Source organism: Notamacropus eugenii, chromosome 3 (assembly GCF_028372415.1).
Source record: "Notamacropus eugenii isolate mMacEug1 chromosome 3, mMacEug1.pri_v2, whole genome shotgun sequence".
Lineage (NCBI taxonomy): Eukaryota > Metazoa > Chordata > Mammalia > Diprotodontia > Macropodidae > Notamacropus > Notamacropus eugenii.
In genome coordinates this window covers 469,203,908-469,213,730 of record NC_092874.1, presented here as the reverse complement: position 1 = coordinate 469,213,730, position 9,823 = coordinate 469,203,908, and the positions used below count along the sequence as shown (strand labels likewise).

At 39.5% G+C, this 9,823-nt stretch overlaps 1 pseudogene; it reads right to left on the bottom strand.

The window, feature by feature from the left end:
* Positions 1 to 1,042: 1,042 nt before the first annotated feature.
* LOC140532300 (nucleolin-like) lies at positions 1,043 to 3,006 on the bottom strand (annotated as a pseudogene).
* Between the last annotated feature and the right edge of the window lie 6,817 nt (positions 3,007 to 9,823).

Here is a 9,823-nt window from a genome sequence, read left to right as displayed (position 1 = left end):
CCAGGGCCACTTCTTAGAGGGAGTCAGACCTTTCCTTAAGCCTTTCAAATACACCTTAATTTAAGAAGGTAAAAATCGCCACTTATAGGCACACTGATGGATGACATGGCTTACTGGGATTTAGACCCCAGAATTACCCTCTGAAAAGAGCGGTAGAAATTGACATATATCTTTAATTGCTCAGTAAGCCTCTGGACTGAAGATGACATCCTGAAAATTCTTTCTTTGGACTGAGGAATTTTGAGGAATTCCTTTGCTTTGAAATGGAAATTAATTTGGAGGAATACACACACACAAAGCTAATTTTCAGCTGCTTTCTCTCTCTTTCCTTTCCTTCCTTCCTTCCTCCCTCCCTCCCTCCCTTCCTCTTTCTTTCTTTCTTTCTTTCTTTCTTTCTTTCTTTCTTTCTTTCTTTCTTTCTTTCTTTCTTTCTTTCTTTCTTTCTTTCTTTCTTTCTTTCTTTCTTTCTTCCTTCTTCCTTCCTTCCTTCCTTCCTTCCTTCCTTCCTTCCTTCCTTCCTTCCTTCCTTCCTTCCTTCCTTCCTTCCTTCCTTCCAGGTTAGGCCCTTTTAATGTGTTGCAAGACATATTGTTGAAAGAGGAATCATAAGAAAACATTTGCCTTTTCTTAATGGCCAAAAAAAAGGATAAAAATGAAGTAAAAAAAAAAAAACACTAGATATTTGTAGGAAAAAATTGGTTTTGTCCATGGGGTAAAATATTATACACCCAAGACAATTCAGACATCTACCCCCTGTCTCTGCAAAAAATTTATATGGAAGATCCCTCTAGACAGAACCAAAACTCTCTCCCTCGAAGTGTCATCCAGGTTTTTCCAAGAACTCTGGACTACAGATTTGTCTTGAAATGTCCTCAGAAGGCCCTTTTAATGATTAAATGATAGATAAAATGCCAGAGTCTAGTTACAAAGCAAAAGAAAAGAGAATGGGGGAGATGCTATTCAAATTTTGTGGTTCCTGACAATGAAGTGGGTGTCCAAGCTAGAGCTGTCATCACATTACAAGAGAAGGAAGCCACCCCAGCTAAAGCAGCAGTCTTTGTGATTTGTCTGCTATTCCTCCTTGACCTCCTTGGAAACCATCTTAACCTCTATAATTTCCTTAGCCTCTGACACTGAAGCCCCCTTGACCTCCCCTACTGCCTCCTACATCACCAAATCCTGTATGATCACTTCTGTCAAGACTCCCACCATGTCCTCTAAAGCCACTAGGCTTTGCCTACTTCAGACTTAGTTTACATCAATCTTCCCATTTTCCAAGACCTTTTTTACAGATTTAGCCTCTTCTTCAAAGTTGAAATTCACAAAACTGAACCTTTTAGATGACCCTATGTCCCCATCTGGGACTATCTTAGCACCAAAAATATTTATTCTGTTATGTCTTCAGACAGATCTTTGATGAACAAAGTTTTGTTCCTTTGTGCTGCATTAGTTGTCCTCTGAAACTTTAACTCCAGTCCAATTGCTTTGCCTTCTATTTCCGTATTGCTACAAGAATTCAAAGCTTCTTTTGCATTGTCCACATCCCTTTAAGATGGCCTTGGTTATTTTGGGCCAAGCTGATTGGCCTTGCTTCTCAAATGCTTCTTGCAGACTTTCTTCAGTAGCACTGGAGGTGAGATTATTCAATCAATTGTTCAATCAATTATTCAATCAATGTCTTTGAATCTGTGGGCTTGCTGCTATTCCTACTCCAGGAATGATTCTTCCCACTTCTTAAATTCTCTTGTCCTTGACTTTTTTTTCTATATAGTCTAGAATAAGTTTTTTGGTTATCAATCACAGTTCTCTATTTCTCTTCCAAATCCTTGTTTGCTTTTGTCTTAAATTCAACACGATCAATCTGTTTGGGTGTCCCATCCTTGGTGCAGATCAGACTAACCTCATGGCATCTTCAAATATTTATTTGAATTCTTTCTGTGTTACTTTATAAGACAGATTCTTGAGGAAAAGCATCTTTGAATCAAGTCTTTTTGTTTGCTTTTGCTTTTTAAAGTTTCAGTTCAGGACCAACGACTTTGGAGCCACTCAGGAGTTCCCTAGCTTTTCCAATGCCTTCTGCTGATTCCGATTCCATATAGTTAAACTTCCAGGTGATAACAATTTGGATGTAAGGTCCTTTTTGGCAAAGAAATCCATGATACCCGTTTTGAGCCCAGAAGCAGTTTAGTTGAAGTTCAGGTACCAGTGAAGAGACTGAAATTTGTAGATGCCTCAGGTTCCAATTTCTGTTTCTTGACTTTAGGAGCTATTTGCGCATTTCATTTTTCATCTTCTATGGGGCTTCTTTGAAAGTCACTTCCTTTCCCTCTTCCTCCTCTTCCTCCTCTTCCTCTTCCCCTTGTTCCTCCTCCTCCTCTTCTCATAATTTGACTTTCCCAGCTTTCCCAGGGTCAGCTTTCTGAGAAGCAACCTTGTCTGTGGCAGGTGTGGTCTCCATGGTTCGTTCTTCAGATTCATCCTCATGTTCTTCATCGTCATCGTTGTCATCTTCCATTTTATCCTCTTGCTTCTCATCCTCAGCCTTGTTTGGGCAGAGTTGCTCCCATTGTTGTGGCTTTGGGTGGCTCAAATTCTTTACTCTCATTTTCACTGTAATTCTCTTCAGATTCACTATCTTCTTTCTTGTCATTCTGCCCATTTTTCCCCTTTGGTCAAGTGGCTTACTTATTTAGCTGGGGTGGTTCCCCTCTCTCCAAGCTTTGGCTTGGACAGCTACTTTATTGCCAGGGGCTGTGGGTGTCTTCTTACAGGAGTTATGACAGTTTTCTTGGTTGGCACAGTGGCAACAACTTTTTTGGCTGGTGGTGGCTTCTTTGTTGGTGTAGCCACAGCCTTCCTTCCCTTCCTCTGAGGGACCACAACTTCTCTACTGCTTTTCTCTTCATCTTTGGACCTTTCCTCATCTGCACTGTCTTCTACTTCCTTGAGGGGAGGAACCATTTCCTTTGGCTCACATTGATTTTTAGCAGCTTTCCTAAGTTTCATTATGATGGTAGCATGTGACAAGGGGGTGGAGGGTTCAGATCTATTAGTAGAGGCCCAGGCAATGTCTGTGGCCACAGAGTATATGAAGAAGTCTGTCTATGAACAGATCTTTGCTGGCAGAGACTGAGACAAAGGCCTCTAGAAAATTTCAAAGTCAGTTACAGAAAAAACATTGCTCTGCTGTTTAAGGTCAGGCTTCCATCCCAACCATGGACATCTCTTCTTGGTTAGGAATAGACAACCTACAATGGCATCTTAATAGCCAAATCACACGCACTTGTCAAAACATTTTAACATCTTGGTGAAACTATTGTGTCCCTTGACTTTGAGAAAAACCCCTGTCTGGACAAAGTACTAATTACTTCTCTGATTGCCACAAATGTGGTGGGTATTTCCCATGAGAATCTTTTGAACTGGAGTTTTTACAAGAATTCCCAATATATCAGGGATTCCTCCAGAGACTTACTATGACGGAAATAGTGAGAAGCATCTGAAATGTTGAATTAAGTGTGGTGCTGAGAAAAAAATGAAACAAAAACAAAAACACTATATGTAGCAGCAGAAGACCTGATTCTGTTGTTACTATGTGACCTTGAACAAGTCACATAGCTTCTATAAAACTCAGTTTCCTCACTTGTTAAAATGAGGGGTTTGAACTAGATGATCTCTAAGATCTCTTCCCACTCTAATTTATTATTTTATAATCCTATGAACTTATCTTCTCACTCCAAATCTTACCTTTCCATTAATTTGCTACTTCAGTGGTTTTACTATCATTCTTCCAGTCATGCAGCTCAAAACTTCAGTTTCTTCTTCCCTCTCCCTCACACTCAGCATCACAGAAGTTGTTTATTCAGTCTTGTCAATAGCCCTCTTCCATATGTTGCCTCCTTTCTGCTGACCCAACCTCTATACCATGTCGTGTCCCATCACCTCTCACCTGGGCCAGTCTCCTAGACTCATGTTGTTGCCATTCTAGCAATCTGCTCCCCTCCAACCCCATTGCTTCCCTGGAGAAACATCTTTCAGCCTATTGGCTCTGTTGACCTTATTGATGGTTATTTCTCATAGAACATTATTTCTGTAAAGCTCTGGACACTCCGCCTCTTCTACATGTTACTTTCCACTCATCTACTCTTCAACAACCAGAATACTTTTTCTGCTCCATTTGCCCCAATCTTATGAGCCTGTTTTCCACCTGGAGATGAGGCAGAATGTGATGAGGTTCAATAAATGAATCACCAACTTGGAAAGAAGCACAATATTCCAGTGAGGGATATTTTGACTACCCAGACATCTTCTCCAGCTTTCTTCCTGCCAAAAGCAAAGCAATGATTAAGTTCGTTACTCACTTCAATGATAATTTCACCCTTTAAAAGGCGAATGAAATGGTAAAGGGAACTGTTAATATGCATTTAATTTTGTCCAACCAAGAGGAGTAAGTTGCTACAGTGAAAATCACAGAACTTAGGGCTGACTGATGATTCCATGGGAGTTTGTGTTAAAGAAGGAAAGAGAGAGGCTGAGTACAGTTCGACATGTACCCTACACTTTGACAAATCAGATTGCAATGGGCACTGACAAAGGATTGGTGGGATCCCATGAATTAATATTTTGCAAGGTAAACACATGTATGAAGCTCCTATGATGTATCAAGAATTACACTGGGTACTAGGGTGGACAAAGTAAAGTAAAATCATTCCTGTGCTCAAAAAGCTTACATTTAGACTTGGAGAGGGCAACATGTACATATGATTATGTAAAAAATGTAGGCAAAATGAAAACAAACTCTTTTGGGAGAGAAATTCATAAGAAGTCATAATCCAAGATAAGGTAAGGGAAGATTTCATGTATAAAGTGGCCCTTGAGCAGAGCTTTGAAGAAAACCAAGGATTCCAGGTGGCAGATAAAAGGAGAGAACATTCCAGGTATGGACATTATAGTCTATTGTAGTTATAGAGATGAGAGAGGGAGTATTTTGTATGAGGAACAGCAACCAGTCTAGTATAGTTGAACTACAGAGTGAGTGAAGGTAAATAATGCAAAAGAAAACCAGAGAGCTAGGAAGGGGCCAGGGCATAGAGCTCTAAATTCCAATTCTTATTGAGCTTCAGTTTTTTTAACTGAAAAATGAGAGTTGGACTAGCTGGTCTCTAAAACCCTTCCTAGATAACATCTATACTCCCATTTACATTTGATAATGTAAATTGGAAATAGGAAGGTAATAGGAAGCCCTTGGACTTTACTGGGTTGGGGATGTGAAGTGATGAGTTAGTGAGGTGACCTGTTTAATAGGAAAATTACCTTGGTGGCCAAGCAGAGGGTGAATTGGAATGTAGATAGCCCAGGAAGGATGGTGGACTCTCAAGGATGAAATTCTGAAAACATGAACATGAATGATTGCAATGAGAAAGAAGAGGAGAGCTGCCTAGAGACTACGCATCTGTATGGGAACACATGGGGTAACAGATCTTTGAAAAGACATGCATAGAAAATGGAAACCACACAGGGAAATGAGAGATCAAAATGAATCTCCTGCAATGAGTGCCAGGGGCGTTCAAGTCCAGAATAAAATAAGGCTAGCAGTGAGATGTAAAAGCTTGTAAAGTCACTTTGGGTAGGGTGGGGTGGGATGAAAGAAGGCACAGGAAAGCCTGCTGAAGTGCTGGAGACAGTTAATGCACGTTCGTGGGAGGAATCAACTACTTTGTTTACATTCTCTCTTCCAAGAACAATAATCTTTGGATAAGGAAAAAGAGGATGAAAATGGTTCTTCAAGTACAAACTCAAGATGAATGAAAAGACCACTAAGAAAGCATCTAGCAGACCTGAATGAATTCAAGTCACTGGGCTTGCTAATCTCAGGGTCTTAAAAGAACTAGAAGCTGTGATTGATGAGCCAATGTCAGCTATGTTTTAAAAGAACTTGGAGAATAGGAGAGGCACCAGTGTTTGAGATGGACAAACATTGTCTCCTTTCAAATAAAAAAATATAAAAAAGGGTAAAATCCTTCACCAAGCTAAGGTGCTTGGCAAAATTCTTGCATGTCTTATCATAAGGATGGCTTATGAGCACTTTGAAAAAAAAATCAAAGTGCTTTCTGAAGGCCAGTACAGCTTCCAGGCCAGATCAGGCCAGATCATCCTACTTGCCTTGTTCGTAGAGTAAGTCATGTGGAAGATTAGTGGGAATGAAATAGACTGAATGTTCTTAGATTTCAGTGAAGCATTTGACAAAGACAACATGGAGATATGTGAGGTAGAGTTGTTAGATTCCACACTGGTTTAGTGACCAAACCTATGGGTAGTATCCATTAATGTAAGCTTCTGGAGAACAGGGACTGTCACAACATTCTAGAATGGTAGCCTTTTCATGTGCAAGGTGCTCAAGCTGGATGATGGAAGAGAGTAAAAGAAATATAAAATATTGTGCCTGCTGCCAAGAGGTTGCAGTGTAACTGGGGAGATGAGATACGCAGGCCCCCAAACTGGCATACGAAGCAGCAGGTTACACCTGTCAGACATAGGATATGTGTGGGAATAGAAGACTAAAGAGAGTGCCATTGCAGCTCAGTCTTAATAGATGGACATGACTTGAATAGGTAGAGAGAGGCTGCAAATTTTGTGAAGGGCGAAGTAGCAACTTAAAGAGAGAAAAGCGAGAAAGGCTAAAAGAATAATTTACATTATCCTTTTAAATAGTATTGAATATTATTAAAATGATTTAAAAATTAAAAAATATTAATAATGACCACAGGGGTGGGTGGGTGGAATATGTATATGTTATAAAACATGGTCAATATGTTGGTATTTAATTATTATTTTAAGGGAGAGTTCTAAGGGGGGGAGGCATTGGAAAATGGTGTACACACAGAAATACATATACACATATACACACTCACTTGAATATTCAATATACATATTCTATATATAGTACATATATAGTGTATATACAGTGAAACACACACACACACACACACACACACACACACACACACTTGAATAGGACTTTTTTTAAAGCAGCAATGCAATGGAATATACAAACTGTCTTATCAGGAAGGAAGCCAGGTAACTAAAATTCTGGAGTGGGTAGGGGCTAGTGAGAGACTGGAAATGTCAGGAAGTTGTGTATTCCATGGCAAAATCATGAGATGTCAGTCCCTTAGACTTATTGAACGATCTTGGGGAAGGGCATATATCTTCATGAATCAATGAGACTATCAGCAAATATTTATTAAATGCCAACTACATGTCTGCTTTTCTGGGCTCTTGCATACAAAAACTAAGATGAATCAGACCAAGTTCTCAAGGAGCTTACCTTCTTTCAGTGGGGCCAGTTCATATGTAAGTAAGTATACATTTACTATATGGCAATATGGGGCTCACATTAGACATTGGTCACATCTATAGTGGTCATGCCCCTAATAAAACAAAAACTCTAAAATATTTAGGGCTCTTCAAACCCAGGGTTTCTAAGAAGTTACAACATGTTCTCATTGCTGAATTTCCTTGTGGCATTAGTTTGGCTGCTGAATTATCCCTATCTTGTGGATGAGAATTTGTAAATTGTAGTCAATGGATTTTACTGTAGTTTCCCATGGTTTTCTTTGACATCGTGTTAATGACTTCGAGTTGAAAGAGACCTTAGACACCAAGCTCATAATTTTCTCAGTGAAATATCTGAAACTTTAAGAGGAGAAGTGACTGAGTTGGGGACACATAGGTGGTTGGTGACCGAGTAAGAAACCCTAAAACCCTCCCGCTGGTAAAGATAAAGATGGAAATGATGTGTCTTGGTAAAGAATTTCCAAAGCCTTCCTGCTTGTCTTTAGTCTCTCCCTCCATCCCTTTTGGGCTGGCTGGTTTTCTCCTGATCTAAACAATACACAACCTCCCCAGGCTGATGACATTCAATTACGTTGATATGTGAAGGCTAATGTCATCATGAAAGGAGGGGTGATGTAATTTAACCACTAGGGGGAGCTCCAGACCCAATATATGATTCAATCTGCTAAGAGGGGACTTTATATCATGGGGTCATAGAATCATAGAAGATGAGAGAGAGAAAAATATATAGGAAGGAGGTGTGGCAAAATAGAAAAAAATGTTTCAATTGGAGTCATGAATTGTGAATGTGAGAATAATTATCTATGTTACCATGTGACCTTAGTTTCTTTATATATTGGTCCATTCCTATTACCTCATTTTAGAAAGGATTTTGATAAGTTGGAGATCATCCTAAAAGGGGGGGGGGGGGGCAACAGATGATGAAAGATTTCCTATCAGGAGTGGTGGAAGAAATCAGGAATTTTTAGCCAAAAGAATGTAAGACTCAGGGGAGGTACCAGTGTTGTCTTTAAGTATCTGAAAGGCTGCTCCAGTGTGAAGGAAAAATTAGACATATTCTCCTTAGTTCCAGAGGACTGAAATATGAAAAAGGGATGAAAGTTTTGGAGAGACCAATTTAGGCTTTCTTCTGAAAGGACTTTGATGTCAGAAAAAGCTTCCTAATAATTAGTGCTGCCTAGATGTGAAACGAGTTGCCTCAGGCTCCTTCTCCTTGGAAGTCTTCAAGCAATATCTAGATGGCCATTTATCAGACAGTCAATAAGTAAATAATCATTTATTATGCACCTAGAGCTCTGGAGATATAATGAAAGGCAAAAAAATCCCTGTTTTTAAGGGACATGAATTCTAATTATAAGTTGAAGGGGAGAATATTTTTCAGGTTTGAATTGGATTGGATTGTGGCTGAGATCTCCTCCAACACTTATATTTTGTTTTCATTTCAACTGATACCTTTGAATTTATATAACCCTCATTTCCACATCACTGACCCAGCTAGCCAGCTCCTGTAACAAAAAATAAGGGAGGAAAACAAGCAGTTCAGCAAAATGAAATTTATCTATTGGATATTATGAGATGTAGGCAACATTCCATACCCATGGTCCCCCACCTGTGCAAAGATGGAGGGATGTTTTCTTACCTATTGGGGAGACACTGCCCCAAAATATTTTGATTCTGATTTTGTGATTTGTGAATGAGGGTTGTTCTACATACCTGATAAGGTAGATGGGAACAAAGTGTTTTATAAATGGAAAAGTGCAAATGAGTATGAATTGTTTGCTATTACTTTCTTGCCTTGCTTTTCTCCGGTGTGTGCATTGCCTTGATGACTTCCCTGACAAGTGGCCACCAAGTTTCTGCTCATATGCCTCCAGTGATGGAGAGATCACTATATTGCTAAATCATCATGTCTCTTCCAATGCAGACTCAACCATCTTTTTCATTTGGATGAGAATTTTTTTACCCCCATTTGCTCTGATAGGTGGGATCAAATGAGGAAACTTTTGTTCTTCTATCTCCCTGAAAGGGCTCTTGGTATGGGATGCTGAGAAGTCACTGCCTTGGGATTGGTGGGTAGGGTTTATGGAGTTAGTTATCAGTTTTTGGGTTGAAAGATAGCTAAATCACAAGCATTAAAATAATGCTGTAATGAATAATTATTTCACATAGGGCAAAAAAAAATGTTGTGCTCCATAGTGAAGGAAGCCAGGCTGAGTACTAGTACAGGGGAGAATTTAACCATGATGTAGTCACACGAAGACAGGGACCATCCCATACCTCAGAATTTGGGTTTGTAGATTTAGAGGTAGAATGCATCTTGGAAACTATTCAATCTACTCCCCCCCCCCCCCCCATTATTTTACATACGAAGAAAATGAGGCACAGAGATTATGTATCTTGCCCAGAATTGTTCAGTAATTATCTATGGAAAGATTCGAATTCAAATCTTCATGACACCAAATCTAGCTGT